Here is a 19,019-nt window from a genome sequence, read left to right as displayed (position 1 = left end):
GACATGTCAGCAGTTCGTACCACAATGTACTCAAAACGTTGCTATAAGCAGTCATTTTATATGTACATAAGTATATTTACAATTTAATTGCGTCCGCATATACAGTGGCCGAACAAATTATAGCCGCACCACATATTAAAAAGTTGTAACGATTTTTTTTTTTGTTATTTAATTTTAGTTATATTTATAAAAATATAGTTAATTAAACAAAAATTCAACAAACTGTCGTAAAAATTTCGAGCTTCTTAATTAGATTTGTTAGAAAGATTTTGAATTCTAGTAGAATAAAGCTTAAAATGGCTAAAAGTTACCGTTAATTTTTGAGATTTTTTTTTGTCGCATATGCTTCCATATGAAGCATAAATACAATTTATTTTTATATATGATAAGATATCTATTTAACTCGATTTTTTTACGTAAGTTTGTTGATTTTTTAATAATGCACAAAGTTTGAAACTTGTATTTACACGGTTTTTATAAAAAAAGTAACTGAAATTAAATAACAAAACAAAATAATAATTTAAAACTTGTCAATATTTGGTGCGGCTATAATTTTTTTTTATACCACTGTACATACATATGTATGTGAATATATGCAAGTGAATATGTGCAATCAACAGACCAGAGCGTACTATAAATAATATCAAACATACAAACATACATATGTACATTACTTTCCCGCGAATTTACAAGTATCTAGCCGTATGCTTTTGCCATTCTGCAACGGTCGCAAAGTAACCATGCCAAGCAAACGGTCACTAACCAAGCAGTGTATAAGTGGATGCCATATTGCCATGAAGCAGGGAGTAGCTCTTCCAACCAGCTGCAGTGAAGCGTTGCTGCTGTTGATATGGGCAACTGTGTATGTACATAGAAAAGTCGTATCTTTGCCAATGTTGTTGTTTATTTGTGCAATTTTTTTGCTTTGTTTATTTATTTTTGATTTTTTCCTCGCAGCGAAAAATAGCAGCAAAACAAAAATACTTGTAAATAATTACATACCACTTTGAGTATTTTTCCCCAATTAGTTTTAGAAAAGTGTTATATTCCAGAAGTAAAAAAAAACGTATAACAAATACTATATCGTCGGTGATACTGCAAAACGTTCTATGTCACTTATTACCTCTGGTACTTAATTGATCTGTTATCTGTTTCTGATCGCTTCTGGCAATCGTTCATCTTCATCAGCCAAAGGTAGACGGTTTTGTCATTCGTTTATTAGGGTGTAACGTTTTGCAGATGCGTTCCGGTGCAAGTAAGAGACAATTTAAGTGTCATGGGTACTAATATACACAGACCGTATGGCAGTATCACCGACGATATGTAACTGAACAAAAATGTGTGTTAAATATTTCAAGCACTTAATATCGAAAGTCGACGAATGGGGCAAGTAAAAAAAATGTTTGGGCATATTCATAGTCAAAACAAAGCCGACCATAAAGTTAGCTGCAGCTTTTTGACATCATTTTCAATGGAATATCTAATGTGAAATTTTAAAGCTCCATAATGGTTTCGAAGACCGAGTTCTGCAGTGAGCCAAACTGGCTTAAGCGCGCGGCTCTGACCTCTCTAGGAGCAGATACGTCCATACATACATACATATCGTTGTTTAAAGTACGAAACCGCGTATAGTCGCTCTGAAAAACCGCATAACTGACATTTTTTGCCAAAAATTGGATTTGCTCACCGAAGCTCTTGGGTCAAGCCTTATCCATTCGTCTTGAAATATACTTGCCAGAAGTGGGTACCATGACATAACTCCAGGGTTTTAAAATTTGGAATTATGTCATTCCTTATACAGTGACATAAAGCCAATTTTTTTAACTTGGGGTTATGCCACTTCTTAAAAGGTGTCATAACCCCAATTGAGATAGTGCCACTTTTGAGCCTAAACAATATTTTCCAGCTCTCAATAAAAACCAAATAAGCATATAAAAACACGCTCAAGAAATAAAAAGTAATTTTCTATTAAAGTTTTTTCTACGCAAAAATACTTCCGCTACGATTTTCCAGTTTCCAGCATAATTCTACTTATTGAGGGTTATAATTCGTAAGAGCGGCCGAAGGCCACCTACGCAGAAAGAAGTTCTGCGCAAAAATACTTCCGCCCCTCTTTTCCGGCAACACAGAAAGGAGAATTTATATTTATGCAACCTCACATACGCGGTTTTGCATTACCTTGATACCTTGAATTAAAAGAGACTAACTTTTTTATATCTTAAAAACATAATCTATAGTTAATTCCCACTTCCGAAGGCGCTTACCAGAAAAAAAGCCTTTCCTAACAAATCTTGTTATGATCGCCTATTTTGATTTTTCGTTATATCTTCGGCATTTACAGTCGGTTCTTAAAGTAAAATATCAATGTTTTTCTCGAGTAGTTCATTGACCCCAGGTACTCCGTTCTACCTCTTACCTAACAGATCTCAGTTCTTATCACCCTAATGTATCGTATGCGCGATTTTGGTTGAGTTCAACAAAGCACGCCAGTCGGTTCTCCTCTGTGCTAACTGACGCCAATTGGAAATGTCAAGTGAAGCCAAGTCCTTCTCCACTGGTCTTTCCATCGCAATGGGGGCCTCCATTTTCCTCTGCTACCACCAGCGGGTTCCGAGTTGAATACTTTCAGAGCTGGAGCGTCGGTGTCCATTCGAACGACATGGCCAAGCCAGCGGAGCCGCTGTACTTTAATTCGCTGCACTATGTCCATGTAAATCGACGGCGGTATTCGCCACCGCCAACGCGTAAATACCCGTACATTATTATCGATGTTAATGGTCGCTCTCAATTAAACGAAATGCTCTACTTTCTCGAAATTATAACTATCAACAGCACGTGGGTGCCAAGGCGCAAATGTGCTGACAAGCACACATAGCAAACTTAGCGCAAATAGTCTCGCGAGGCTGCCTGACACTGCATTAGATACTTCGTCTTGTTCTCGTTTACCACCAGACCTATTCTCTTTGCTTCCTTATCCACAAGGCTGAACAAACTTCACGGTTTTTGCTGCCAATGATTTCGATGACATCGGCATACGCCAGCAATTAATTACACGCTCTTGTGAAACTGCTCGGAAGGGTCTTCCCCGTTTCTGACGATGCTGGTGGTATTGCTCAACGCCAATGCCGGTAAATTAAAGCTCTGCAAAAATCAAGTAACTATTCCTTGTTTTGATCATTCAGGTAGAACTATTTAAAAACAAATTTATTTCCGAATGTTGGTGTCTCCGAAAAATGTAAAAGGCAAACCCTAGGTTTGACCATAATATATTTAACAGTAACCTACTTATAACAACTCAAAACCAAGTTCCCGGCACACTCAAATGCTGTCGATCCGACATATTTGAACAATAAAAGATCTCGCTGCTTGATCTGATCCTTTGAGTTGTGCAAACTTGACTTACCAACAACAATAGCAAAAGCAAGAAGTTCGGCATTCAGCTGATGTTGCATTTACGTTCCATTTCAAATAATAAATTGTTTATATTGCGCTCCAAATTCGAATCAGCAAAAGTTGCTCGTACATTTGTTGCTACATATTTGATATGTAGTTTAGTTGTGCCTGTTCTTGTTGATCCCCAAGTTACCGGCTGTTAACATAACTACAATCCTGCATAAATACATAAATATGTACATTAGACCGTATCACGTTGCATGGGCAAAAAAAAGTTCAATTGTTTCCAAGCGATTTCGAACAGTCAGAGTATTTCAAAATTTTAAATTTTTTTTGGAGTGGAAACATTTATGTAACAAAAAACCGAAACAATCGTTGTATTTTAATTCCAAACCCTAATGGGAGTGGTTGAGCACGATTAATATTAAGTTAGGATTAAGATTAACATTCTCATTATTAAGTTTAAGAAAAATATTATTAAGATGAAGATTAAAATTAAGATGAAGGTTGAGATCATCATTATTATGCAGAAAAATACTCATATAATATGGTGAGCTATATGGATAATAGATAAAAGTTTCACTTCAGTCACGTATAACGGCTAAATCGTTTTTTCTACTTCTATATTGCTATTATCATTTCTCATAAGATTTTCAAGTGAATTTTTAAGCTTCTTATCTACTATAGATTACAGTGATGAAATATTTTAACTTTTTAGTTTGACGTCTCATGATAATGTTTTCTGAGGGAAGTATGTGAACTTTTTGGTTAGCTATAGAAAAAACCAATTGTATTATTTGTACAGAGTGCCGAAAACAATTGTAAACTCCTGAAACACTCTCCTATTGAGTGTTCAAAATCGCTTGGAACAAATTGAATTTTTTTTTGTGACACAATCTAATGTGCATACATAAATACATAAAATGTACACAAAAGTGGCTCGTTCTGCTAGAGCTTAAGAAGCTGAGATAAACTCTCCATTCAGATGGCGCGCATGTGAATTCTATGCTGTCACTCTTCTTAATGTTGCACTGTTGTTGTCGTTGTCTTCGCAACGGAGTCTTGAGTGTTCTTTGTTGTTTAATTATTGTCAGACATGCCATTAATTTCGGCATGTCATGTCGTTAACGAATTCCTTTTTTCCTCAAACCCATTTTCTCGTTTTCAGTTAAATTTTTCGCTGTTTTTATTTAGATATGTATTTCTTTAAGTGTCTCTTACCACACTAATATTGCTTTCGATGAATGTATGTAAAGGGTGGTACATATGTATAGTGTTTTTTTTATTCATATGTTATTTTAACAGTAGCAGCCCTTCCCCGCTGGAAATCTTGACAGAAAGTCAGTATCATATCTCTGCGGAACGAAATGAATCGCCTGCGGCTTGAATAACATTGGGAAATGATGCGAACGAAATGGAGAACGATTTAGCTCGAAAAATCATCGTGTCTAACGAAGCGCATTTTCATATCGGCGGTTATACTAGCAAGCAAAACTACCGCATCTGGGGATCGGAAAAGTCGCACGGGATGGTCGAGAATCCAATGCATCCTCAGAAAGTGATAGTTTGGAGCGGATTTTGGAGCTGTGACATTATTTACCCATTTTCCTATGAAAGTGCAGGTGTCTCAGCGATGTCAATTGCCCACCTCGGTGTTGCGATTTGACGCCATTAGATTTTCCATTACGATTACCCCACGTCACCATTTGTGATCAGCTATCTCATGCAAACTGTCAATTTGATATCATGCGGAACAATTATCGAAAGGACTTTATTTTACGTGGGCATTTCATCGCATAATATTTCATTGCAAAGAGCTAGTAAAACAGATCAATTGTGGGTTTTTAGATTAGTTTATTCATAAAAATAGTTTATTACACATTCTTTTAAACATATTTGTTACATAAAACATATTTTCATCCAGTTTAGCGCAAAAAACAACCGACAAACACGCTGTTTGACAGTTCATTGCATGCACTAATCCTGATGCGATGAGCTCTGATATTTATTGCATGAGATCTGCGATGATTGCTCTCCATTCACAATATATCTTATGAGATGATTCGCACGAGATCAGCGTTCGCATGTCGAGACAGGGGGTTAAGGCGAGTGTCAAGCAAACCATTCGTGCTCTAAGAACCCACTATATGGACCACCCTGTATATACATAAGAGTCCATTTTTTTCATTTTTATAACTTTCCGGCATCTTGATGTTAATGTTTTTGCTATTTACATTACATTTTTATCGCTTGGCTTCATTTCAATATGATGTTTCTTGCAAAAGTAATCATACTTTATTTTTTTCGAGGTTATTTAATCTAAAAAAATACGTTTATACTGTTCATTGTTCAAAATGTAGTTCAAAAACTCATTTTATTTTGACTTCATATCACATTATTTGAATATCCAACTATCAAGTGTCTACTTGGAAAACATTAATTACGATTTCGTTTGCCACAGATCAGCTCACAAGATTACACATACCTCAGTTGGTGCGAGTAGAAGTAGTTATACAAAAAACTGTTTTACCAAACATATCCGTTGTAGGTGCTTTTCTCAGAATTTAGGATTGCGAAACACTAACCTCAGCCCAGTCTAATCGCTACAAAAGCAAATACTTATGAAATAAGTTTTATTTGAATAGCTACACAAGCGCGGAGGTTACATGCACACTAACTTTAAAAGAGTCACAAGTCACAACTCGAATATCTGAAAACTAGTTCAGAAAAGCCAGAAAACTGTTTACGTAGAAAGAATATAATGTTACATGAAACTTCAGTAATTTACCATTTATATTATGATACCTTAATTGTTTAAATAATCCACTCGACGGGTCTACTTGTTTTAATTAAAAAACGCAATTCAAAATAATACCCCGCGGAGAATATCTTGTTTGTTGTTAGAGTGTCACCTTTCAAAAATATATGTTTTTATAAATAAATACATAAATTATTGGATTAATAAAGAATTAAGTGCGAAAATAAACTTCAAAATAAACTAATTAAAAATGCGTTCATTAAGAATCGTGGGAAATTTAATTAATCACGCAACCATTCATCCTTTTACGTTGTGCGATAACTTTGCAGGACAACCTAACTGTACAAACCATTCGTCCAGCTACCCATTACTCCTTGCAGCCCTCCAACTCCCAACCAACTTTTCGCAATATTGCACATACTAAGTAATACTTGGAGCCAAATTTATTGCATACGAAATTGCAAAGACTGTACAATAACAACTAAAATGTTCATATAAAAAGTAACATTTGGAATGTGCGGCGAAAGGATAGGAACTTGGTCGCTTTTAAAAGTACAGGCAAAGCAGCGAAGTTAGTAAAATTTTTATAGCATATTCTTCCTAAAAAATAACTAAAATGAAACAAATTAAAATAAACTACACTAAAATAAAATAATGCAACGAAAGCGTATATACTTACATCCACTAGGGTGTTCGGTTATTCGAAAAAAGTTTAAACCCCCCTGTTGGAGGTAAATCTGCATACAAATTTGGCATCGTTTAGTTTAAGATAATACTGGTAAAAAATATTTCAAGATCTCAAAAATTTTTATTAAGTTCGCGGCTGTTCCTAATGGTTCATATCCCAGTGACCGTGGTGAAGTAATCTGATGAGGAGATGTGGTGATACTAGCTATAAATTCTGTGAAGGAAAACCAATAAATATATTAAAAAAATGCAGTCAAAAATTATAGTATGCATTGGATTTTGACCCCTTTCGATGAACGATGCGCGCTCTTTGTGAAACTTAAGTTTTACGAAACGTACGTTTTATGTCAAGCCCTATATTTGCACATTACACGTTTTTGTTCAAAAAATGCTTTTTTTAGATTTTGAATGCTTATTATTTACTTTTCAAAAAGCACAAAATTACAAGTAATTTTTAGCAAAAAAAAACCGACTTAAAAAAAATATATATATATATCTATATATTTCATGATCCAATGATCGGATCTAAACCAAATTAGTATGAGACCACCTCTGAGACACTACCTTTCCGTTGCAAAAATAATTATTGAAATCGGTTGACGTGGTGCAAAGTTATGCGGTAACATACATAAAAAAAAAAAAAATATTCCGACGAACTGATAACCTCCTCCTTTTTTGGAAGTCGGTTAAAAAAAATATCTGGCGAGTATTGTGGATTATAATTATTTGTATTCTCGTAGTGTCAGCTATTGGTGTCAGAGTATCCAGATTGGGCGATTTAGCGCCAACTTGGCTATTTTTTTGGATATTTGCGGGTACAAATTTACCTTCGAGTAAATTTTGTTTTGCGCTTAATGTAAATTCGCTGAACACGCGATAAATAAATTACGAAGTTAGAGCTTTAATTTTGATGTGGCAACACCTTTTACTGTTATCGATTTTGTTGTGCGATTGTGCGATTAATCATTCAATATGAGTTATAATAATTACTTGCGCTGTCCTATTGGGAATGTGTTAATACAAATATTTTTTAAAAGTATGAATATTTTTAAAGGAAATTGTTTGTTTTTCACTATCATAAAAGTGATTTGTGTTATTTATAATTACCCTGAAGGCATTTTAATCGTTTTTGGTTTTAAAAACTATGTTATAACAATATCTCATTTTTAAAATAAAAGTTTTTAAGCCGATTTCATGAATTTCACAAAAAATGCGACTTTTGGCGATTTTTTTCAGAAATGGCTCTTTTCTTTTTAAACAATCTGGACACCCTGATTGGTGCTAGTAATTTTAAAATATTTTGTCATTTTTATTATTTTCTGGGATCATGAGAAAGATATATTTTTGTACAAGGATTCGATGTACAGTTGGGTACCACAATATCAATGGCACTTCTTTTTGAAACCTATAATAAACGTTCGAAAATTTGATTCAATAAATAAATAAAAACAAACACAAATATATAAAAAATTACTAAGTGAGCATCAAGTCAAGGTGCAGGAATGGTATTTTCAGAGATAGTAGTCGCGAGTTCTGGCTTAAATTTAAGCCAGGAGGTTCTATCACCTTTTATTTCTTTGCTAGAGCTTATAAAATATTGCAAAAAACGCGATTTGTTGACACTTTGACTCGTTTTTTTTTCAAAATTTGGAGCTGATGGAAACTTTATGCTTACGGATAAAAAAGTCGATCAAAAACTGCTTTAACATTTGTCGTACCAAAATTTTTTTATATATATATTTGGCTCTGTTATCCATTAAAAATGAGCAAAAATTCAGATCCCCGTATTTTCTACAGACATTTTTTCTTATGTGGTCCATAATATGCTTCGCTCCCCTATTTAGTTATAGTTTTGTAAAATCATTCTATGAATATCATCATGCATGTGCAGTAGGGTGGTCCAAAATAAGTAAAGTCGGAATTTTTATGCTGTCACCCCTAGGATTGTTTTATATCGACAAAAAGTATACCCTTATTTTTTGATTTTGAAACTAAAAAATATTTAGAGGTCGCTCAAAGCGCTCAAACTTTTCCATGTATTTTTGTACGGGGTTTTGGGGGTCCTATAAAATATAGTTACTAAGAAAAAATTATTAAAAAATAATTGAGTTTTATTATTGGGAGTCTGTTGAAGAGAAACAAAGTATTCCCATCGAAAAATATAGATTTTCAAGAGTTCCATACCATTTCCACGAAAAGTTCTTTTTTCCCCATACAAAATACATGGGAAACTTTGAGCGCTTTGAGCGACCTCTAAATATTTTTTGATTTCAAAATAAAAAAAAATAAGGTATACTTTTTTTCGATATAGAACAATCCTAGGGGGTGAGAGCATAAAAATTCCGACTTTACTTTTTTTACATGCATTTTGGACTACCCTAATGTGCAGGCATGTACAGAGAACGAGCACACAATGAGCTAGCTTTTCTCAATATTCATCGCTATCTGGATGTTAATGTTTACTCTGTATTAAAAGAATTTTTATCTACTGTATACCTCGGTGAATTGCATGTGACTTTTCTTTGAGTTGTGCTGAATTATATCCACAATTGAATACAATATGCCGAATACTCTAAATAAAACAATGATATTCTTGGTTGTTACGAATGGCTTTACATAAAAGTCTTCAAGTATTTCAAAAAATTTAGACCAAATCATAATCAATGTTTTACAAGTGTCGGAAAGGCATTCATATGTTAACCAATAAATAAGTAAAACAAAAATGTAAATATGTACATGTGTATATATATGTATGCACATTTATAAACAGACATGCGTAAATGTACATATATATGTATTTGTGTATGTGTTCCTCATAGGAAGGAAATATTTTCGCTGAGTGTCTTTTCACGAAGGACGTAATAAAATTTCTCGTTTGTTATGCTGCAAAATTAACATTAATGAAATCAGAAACTTCACTTCATGCAAAGCTTTTAAAAAATCAACTAAAGCACAAATATAATTATCGAGCATAATATTCAGGTTGCCATGTGAATACACAACATACATACTTACTATATACCCGGTTGGAAAATCAACTACTTTAAAAGCAATTTAATAAATACTTCTTTATTAACTACAAGTATATATGTACATTAGAGTGGTCCAAAAGCATTAAAGTCGGAATTTTAATGCCGCCACACCCCTAGGATTGTTCTGAGCCGAAAAAATCCCCCTATTTTTTTTTTTTTTTGAAATCAAAAAATATTTAGGGAGTGCTCACAGCGCTCAAAGTCTTGCATGTATTTTATATGGGAAGAACAACCTTTCGTAGAAATCGTATAAAATTCTTGAAAATCAATAAAATTTTCGGTCGGAAACTGCGGTTCTCTTCTTTCAATATTAATATCCAATTGTTTATTTAAGCATTTTTTAATATTAAAGATTTTTTATTGGTCCCCCCATTGCATATTCTGGGGGTTTTGGAGGACCTATAAAAAATAGTTACCACGAAAAAATGGTTAAAGAAACAGTTGGTTGTTATTACTGGGACTCTCCTGAGGACAAGCAAAGTTTTCCGATCGAAAAATATAGATTTTCAAGAGATCTTCACTATTTCTACGAAAAGTTGTTTCTCCCCATATAAAATACATGGAAAACTTTAAGCGCTATGTGCACTCGCAAATTTTTTTTTTTTCAAAATAAAAAAATACGGGTACATTTTTTTCGGTATAGAATAATCCTAGGGGGTGGCGGCATTAAAAATCCGTTTTTTTTTCACATACAATTTTGGACCACTTTAATGTACATATGTAGTTCAAATCCTTCCTTTTTTCTTTATGGACAAGGCAATGTCCTAGAAGCAAGTCAAATCATCTGATTCTGTATATGATTTTAACTACCACCAAATGAACTTTAAAAGAAGTATTTTTCTTTCTGTGCTTCACAGATAGCGTTGCCGTTATGGTCAGTTTTATTTTCTTTGGTTTGATGAAGCTTTGGTAGGCAAAAATATTCTTTAATATGCAACAAAAGTTGTACAACAAAAGTAAGCCTTAAGATTTGTTTGATTGAGATTGCGTACTTTCTTGTTTGCGATTGTTTGAAGTAACTCTAAAAATATATAGTAGAACAACTGAGTTTGGTTTTTCCAGCATAAAATGTTTCAAATGAGTTGAATTGATTACTTTTTTTTTGCAAATATAAAATTTGTTATGGATGTATTTAAGTCAATTTCACAGTTTGATTTCAAAGATATCAAATTTGACGTATGTTGGTAACCTAATCATGTGATCGGAAAAATGTTGAGCTTTTAATCAATCATATCAAGCAATTTTTAATATTTTCTAAATGAAGTTCGCTGACTACTTAAGAAATTAGCGTCCCAACTTTGTATAGTTTATTCCAATAAGTCCGAACAATTTTACAAATGTACCCCTCGAGTGAAGCGGCATTTACAAAAATAAGATCTCATGTTCTGATGATAAAAAATTGGGTAGTTTGGAAACCGATTTGCTAGGCTCCTAAAAATGTTCTCGAGTGGGAAACTTTTCAAAAATGCTTTCTATGCTTACAGTGTAAACTACTACTTAAAAAACTTGAAGAGCAGTGGCTGAAATGCTGGATTTGTTTCACAGTTTATTTATTTCCAACTAATTTTGCAATTGATCATGTTTTGAGACTGCTGCTTTATTCTGACAGGGTACCTACCAACATATGCATAATGTAGTGAGGGAACAGCATAGGGCAGATGAGCAAAAAGGAACTGAGTGACAAAGAATTTCAATAAGGGTGAGACGATACGAGCAACTGAAAACCCCCAGCAAGAAACACGATTAACACAGAATGAGTGAGGAATCTAAAATATTTTCGTATCACTTGCATTTTCTCTTCTAGAAGGCATTACTTTAACAAAGGCATGTCATTGGCTGTAAGCGCTTGTAAACTATATTACCGATAAGCTCAAAAAGATTCCATATTCTTGTTGGCATTCGCGGTAATGAGTAAAATAAATTAAATATAGTTTAGATACTGTAGATCAATGTGTTAAATGAACTCGCGTTGTAAACGCGTTGTTTACCATGCATTACCAAGAACGCCTACAGGAAGTGAATTTGTTATGATACATGATTTTGCTAGGCACTGTGCTTGTTCTTCTTCATCCATATTTACATCATGCATATACATACATATTTATATATACATATATACATACAGTGACTCGAACAAATGACCACGTGTTGATTCTTTTTAAATATTCGTAATGTTCTACGAGTTAATTTTTTTTTTTTTTGTTATTTTGCTATAAAAATTCCAAGCCCAAGCTTTAACCAAAACCATATTAATCACAGTATTTACTAAATAGTATTTAGAATATTCTGAAAGTATGGGTTGCAGGGTAGCTATTAGAGGAAACCGGTTATCTCTCCTAATATGCGTAAATTAACACAACATTTTTAAGAGTGCAAAACCTTAGACGCATCTTGCCTCAATGTAACAGAGTGGCGTGGTGCCCCTCGCTTTCTCAATTTACCAAGCTGCCAAAGAGGTATTTATTCGTTCCTCAGAGAATACTTTGCTAGCTGCTTGAACGATTTCCAATTGGCACAAGAAAGAAAACTGGACAAATTTACCTAGTTAAAAATAACCTAGGTAATTTACCTAGGTAATAATAATTTACCTAGTTAATAAAACTGTCAACAGCTCAAGCAACAGCTCTACGATTTTTTTCTTATAGATCGTGCAACTGAGTATTGGGATTTGCTTTCTATAGCCAGCGAAGATCGAAAATCGAATGCAACTCATAATAAGGGCCAGAGAATTATTTCAGACGAATTACCTTAGAAGTCTTGCAACTGTATTTGTAGGCATTTATGAAGAATTGTCTTTATTCTGTTTAGTCGTCGTAAAGCAAAGACTGCAATAATTATGTTGATTGATTTAACGGTGGTAATTTAACTTTGATCCTTGGTGTCTCCGATTGACTTCGCTTGACGATTTTTACCAAAAACTCGACTCCGACCTTGCAGCTTTTTTTGCGCAATAGTAGATATTGCCCCTACCGTTACCAATTTATTTATATATCGAATATGAGGCAAATCGGACAATGAGACAAATCGGATTTAGTTTTGGAACTCACCCGCGATGCAAAACTACATAGTTAGATTTAATCTTCACATTTTTTATGAGCTTTGGGAATATGCTAGAAATGAGCATCTGGGGGTCCACCGAAACGACTAAAGTTTTGAAAGGGGTCTACGAGAAAAATAAGTTTGGTAACCTCTGGTATACTATGTAACATACCTCTGCAATTTTGTATGATAAACTAAAAACGTATACATCGTTTTACGCTGTAATTACTTAAGAAGTAAACGTCTTGGCTGTTCACCATACCACTCTATAGTTTTATCAGTAATCTCAGATTGGTTCTCTCATATAAACTTTCGATGTACACTTAGAAGACACAAACGTAAAGACAAAGTAATATACAATTGAACTATAAATTTAATTATTAGTTTACCGTTAAATCCATTTTCGCTCATTTTCGACTACATCCAGGTTTTTAGCTTTCTTAAATGGAATTACTTTGAAGTTGGCGAGAATAACTTGAAACAGAACCGGATAATCCACATATTCACATTTTTTATTATGAAAACTTACACTTCCTAACACAATAGCATTGAGTGTATAGTTTTATATATAGTATATACATAGGAAAAAAGTTGAAAGTTAGGGGGGAAGGCCAAATTATCGAGCTAGCATTTCCTGGTACTATTTCTGAATATATAGGAAAAATTCGGCCCCCAGCCCCTACCTGGCTACGCCCATGACCTCAGTTATTGAAATATCGGAGTTTTCTTATATCCGAAAATTACCGTTATACGGAAAACGGGTGTAATTTTAGTCCGAATCAGTGATGGAAAAGTAGGCACAATATTGCCATTTTTTGCACTTTCATTCACAAGGGCACTTTTGGCACAATTCATTCTGTTTTGGCAAAATCACACATAGAAATTTAGCCAGTATATAACAAATAACCATATATTACTCATAGATTCGAAAAGTGAAAATTAAAATCACTTAAAAATTGTCATTATATGAAATTCATAAAAATTATGCAATGTAAAGAAGAATAGTGAAAACTGGTCAAAATATCGCACTGCTATTATTTCGCACAAAGGTATATATGCATATGTGTAACCAGGTCCGAGTAGCTATATTTCAGTGTTTTTCCCCTTCGTAATCGGAATATTGTGTTATTTTACTATGTTTTCTCTCTACGTACGTTTCAATGAGGCACAAACAAGGAAAAACATGTGTTTTCTTTTACTTTTTTTTGACCATTGTATAGCACATGATTAGCTCTAAGTGAATTAGCTTCAGTAGTTACTGATTTACCGCAGTTTCCGTGTTTCTGTAAATTACCGTTATAAGGAAAGTGGGCGTGGTTATTTCCCGATTTCAAAGATTTTCAGCAGATTTCTTAGCTAGATCCTAGGGAAGGTTCGTACCGAGTTTGGTAACGATTGGTGGAGCGCCTAGTGAGATTTCATCATAAGTGGGCGGGGTCACGCCCATTTACCAAATATTTCATAATAATATTATTTTTTACTAGAGTTCTACTCCACATACTAATTTTCAACAATTTGGATCAAATATAAAGGGCAACCTATATACCAAATTTCGTTGAGATATCTCAATTTTCGCTCGAGTTATCGTGTACATGGACAGACGGACGGATGGACAGACGGACAGACAGACAGACATGGCTTAATCGACTTCTCTTTTCATTCTGATCATTTATGTATACATTCGTCTATATCTGTCCCGACTCCTTTAGGTTGTTAAAAACAACCGTTATGCGAACAAAGTTATAATATCTTGTGCACAAGTGCGCTCGGGTATAAGAATTTAGCTCGAAAACCCTTACGAATATAAAAAAAATCAACACGTGGTCATAACTTTGAGTCACTGTATGTATGTACCTACCTATGTTCGTATACATGTGTATAAATATTTGTGTAGCTCGAAAGACATTTTGTTAAACAAATTTTAATTGTAACAACAAAATGATAAATGTAAATAAAGCTTAAAATTAATTGTAAGAAAGGCTCTTAATGTTCTAAAAATATACTAACCCCTGTGTAATAGTATTTTGGGCATTTAAAGTTCGGGCAGGAAATAAAATTAAACGGCAAGAAAAAACCCTACCAATTTTGGCCGAAATCGAACCGAACCCGAATTGTTCGGTAACCGAACCCAAACTCAAACGCTCGGTCGGACACTATTAAGATCCCAACCGGCTTCTGTTCTTCCATCTGTCCATCTTGTAATTGCCGATTAAAGCAAAATACATGTGCATTTATGTAATATGAACTTATGTATGCATTTATAATATATTTAATGAAATTTTAGTGCAATAATATTTGCATTAATTTCAATACTGGCAATAGAATTTAATTTGAGTTTATCTGGCTTATACATAAAATACCAAAATTACCTACATACGTACAATTGTACATTAGTATGTACGTATGTTCTTTACATAAAAAGTTGCATACACGCTTGCACTACATATATATACTAGACCATAGGTGTTTATCGATATAATTAAAAAACTAAAAAAATTTTACTTCTAAGAGCGCTAAACTATACGCAACAAAAGGAATCCTTTGGGACTATTTCTTTCATGGGACAAGTACTTCAAATTCCTAATGATGGTGGCATGAACCTGGCTCTAACTACCATAGTGCCATATTCGGGAAAAAGAATACTAAAAAGTGCCACACATAAATATTTAAGAGCTTAAAAATTGCAGCAAACTATTTTAAACTTAAACTTATTTTGTAGAAAAAATTCAATACATATACATACATAATTCAACTCCAATACAAGTAAGGGAGGAGCTGTCTTCGGCTATGCCGAAGGCTTCATACCAGGGACCGTAACAGTTACAACTTTTATTAAAAAAATTACTCCTTAATAATTGTTTTTTGAATTTTATGTAATTACTCCCTAAATAACAGTTTTTTCTGATTTTTATTTTATAAATCCATAATAACAGTTATTTTAGTTTTTTTTCTAAAAAAAACTGCAAATAACAGTTATTTTTGATTTTTAAATTATATATCTTAGATAACAGTTACTAAAGGTATTTTGAATGAAAAGAATATTAATCAACATTAAGACTGCTGAATACAAGCGCTACAATGAAACTTACATGCTTATCATTCGATTCCATGCACTTTTAAGTGTTTGAGTTGGGTATTGTGTTATTCAAAATATGGACAAACTTTTGACGTATAAGATAATTATAAAGTAATCACTTAACTTTAATCCGATACAGCGTCTAAATTATTCTAAAATAAAAATGTGAGTGTTTTTACCGCACACACATACAAATATACTACACTGAGGGGAAAAAATATTAAAAACAAATAGAAACGTAATTGATCTTACTATAAAGGTCAACGAAAGTATTGTGTATTGGTAAATATTCAATTCAATTACGCGCATATTAAAATTACCGCGTTCGTTCTGAAAAAGCATCCGTGAAGTGAATAATCAAGACAAAAACTAAAAAAAAAATTTAATTTGCATGTTGCCTGCAGTGGGATTCGGACCCTGACCATCTCTGGATATCAACAAATTGTGCCAAGCATCTTTGCGCACTCAACTACACCCAGCCATATAAATTTGCTTTCAAATGTTGAATTTCCATCAGCACCACAGCACGCGATTTGTACGGATATACATGTACTATGTTCGTATGTGGGTGTTGTCAGCGCTGTGCGTGCTTGGGATGCAGTTTAGTTCAAATTTCCGTATCCGAAAACGAATAGAAAAACTCCTACAGTTATCATCAATTTTCGTATCCGGAAAACGTTCGAAACGTTCGAAAAAAATGGTGTCATTTGAAAGCAATAATTGTATTTTATTTGCTCAAGCTAAACATTTGAAAGCATGCATTCGTAGTTGGCAGTGGCTGAGCGTGCAGAGGAGTGGGCCTCTATTTGTTAACTTCCAGAAGGTGTCGAATTCCGTCAGACGCTTCCTAATTTTATTTTATATATTTTGAACCATGAAAAAGTATCTTTGAAGTGCAGAAGGAAAGCGTATTGAACGAAAAATTTAATCAGACAAATTTCAGAAAAACAGCCGAAATCGTGTCCGTTTCACATGCTGTTTGGGTATGTATACTTACATATACATACATATTCAGATGTGAACAGTCAAATACGTGCATAATAAATTTTTGTATGAAAATATTATTTTTAAATACGAACATTTTTAAACGATAATCAAATATAAAGTATTCATTTTTACTATGCATTATTTCCCTCAGTGTATGTATTATCGACTTCAGCATTAGAGCAACAAGTAATTTTTAATGATGATATGAAATGATAAAGTCTTTAAAGTTTCATCTTTTAAATTCGACCTTATTTTATTGCACAATCAGGAACTTTTGATTTTGGTGATTATGCATAGTTTCGTACGTATGTATGTATATGGTCAAAATCGCTATATCTGTTGGGTTTTTTTCAGAAGAAAATATATCATAATAAAAGTTACTGTAGTGTTTTATCCAATCTAAAAGAATACCCGGTCCCTGTAATCCCAAAACTAGCTAAAACATCAGTGATTCTGGATTATTCAAATTTAACTTAGTTTTCCTGTTTTTCCGCGTAACTTTTTAGTCGTTTGTAATTTCAAAATGTCGTTAAAGTAATATATTCTATATAACATGGTCTTGAAAATTACACCAGAGCCGAATGTGTGCCTGTAATAGAACCAGAGTTATGAGTATTCGAAATTTGGCATCTGAAAGGAAGCTCGAAAAAAATCAATTTTTCAACTGGCACACTTATTTATCGATAGAAACGGACTGTTCTACACTTGTATAATGTGTTCATAAATCGGCAAGTGTACAAAGTTTAAGCTAGTTATCAGTCGAACATTTTCAAATCTTAATCAATTACGCAGGACCCCAAAAAAAGACCAGTTGTTTTATAGGTTTTTGGTGTCGCTTAACACGAATCTGAAGTGCGTTTTTCTCCATCACGTCAGGATTTGCTTCTAACCCCAAAATACATTGCGGAACTCAATAAACTCCTCCAAAAAGTCTTCTGAAGTACGTCTTATAAAAAAGACCTTCTGGAAGGCCTTCCATGGGTAGTGACATACAAAAAAGAAAGGAGAAAGGAATGCAGAGTAGAATGCCTCTTGACTCTCAGGAAGGCCTTTCGAAAGGGCTTTAACTCCTCAAATTATCTACTGGGTTATAAAATTATGTAGATATATTTAATACAGCCATGCCCGACGAACATTTTGGCTAGCAAGGGGACAACTCGCATTCGTATTTTCAATTTTTTTCTGTAGTCTCGCAAATCGCGCGGATAGCGCATGTGTAATCCCTCATTTTTGATCCCGCAAAAATGGCGCGGGATTGTATTCTCTACCTCCGACCACTACTCCTCGTGATCACTTCCCAGTGGGAAAATGTAATGTAGAGTAATCAAAAAAGTAATCAGTAAAACAACCCTTTTCACATTCGAAAATGCATTTTTTCCCAGGGCGGTGTCCTAAGAAAAGTGGAGCACTCAATTTTGCATTACCTAGTATCGAGAAAGGAATGTGTTTTAAAATGAAATTTTTGGAACTTTTTGAATACATTGGAATGCCGATTACATAATTAGTTAGCAGTAATATAATCGAGAACTCATAAGAAATACATTATATTATTTATCACGTATGTAATGCATTACTACTTTTCCGAATGGGTTCTTTTGTGTGTTTTATGTGCCTCTTTTGCAGTTTTATTTCTTATTTGTTGCTTATTTTGTCCATTGTTGTCTGTATTTTACTTTGCATAAATCAAATAAATTTTTATGTCTATTTCTATGCTGCCGCCGCATGCTCTTTTGCGATAGGATAATTGAATACCTTACAAGGCAGGCTGGTCAGGCTAACCAACCAACTTTATTGCTTACCATGCTTGCTGCTGCTGCGGCTATTGCTGCGGCTGCTGTTGCCTCCAGCTCCACCTCTGTGCTCATGCTGCACTTGTTATTGTTGCTCATTTTTATGGGAATCTGCAAATTTAATGGATTTCTTTTCCAGATTTATGTCTTTTCTTGTATACTCTGCCACACAGTGTGTTACCTTTTATTTATGTACATATGTATGTATGCACAAGACTATTCATGATATGTATTTCCATTTGCTTTTCCTTTTTTTT

The 19,019-nt window shown here is 33.8% G+C and overlaps 1 protein-coding gene across 1 annotated transcript in view; it reads left to right on the top strand.

The window, feature by feature from the left end:
- LOC118746523 (DNA N6-methyl adenine demethylase-like) overlaps positions 1-19,019 on the top strand; it is a 456,538-nt gene that overhangs the window by 425,918 nt on the left and 11,601 nt on the right. The window lies entirely within an intron of this gene.

The sequence above is a fragment of the Rhagoletis pomonella genome, unplaced genomic scaffold, assembly GCF_013731165.1.
Source record: "Rhagoletis pomonella isolate Grant_MI unplaced genomic scaffold, Rhpom_1.0 Rhpom_scaffold_00010, whole genome shotgun sequence".
Lineage (NCBI taxonomy): Eukaryota > Metazoa > Arthropoda > Insecta > Diptera > Tephritidae > Rhagoletis > Rhagoletis pomonella.
This window is presented reverse-complemented; position numbering and strand designations above follow the sequence as displayed.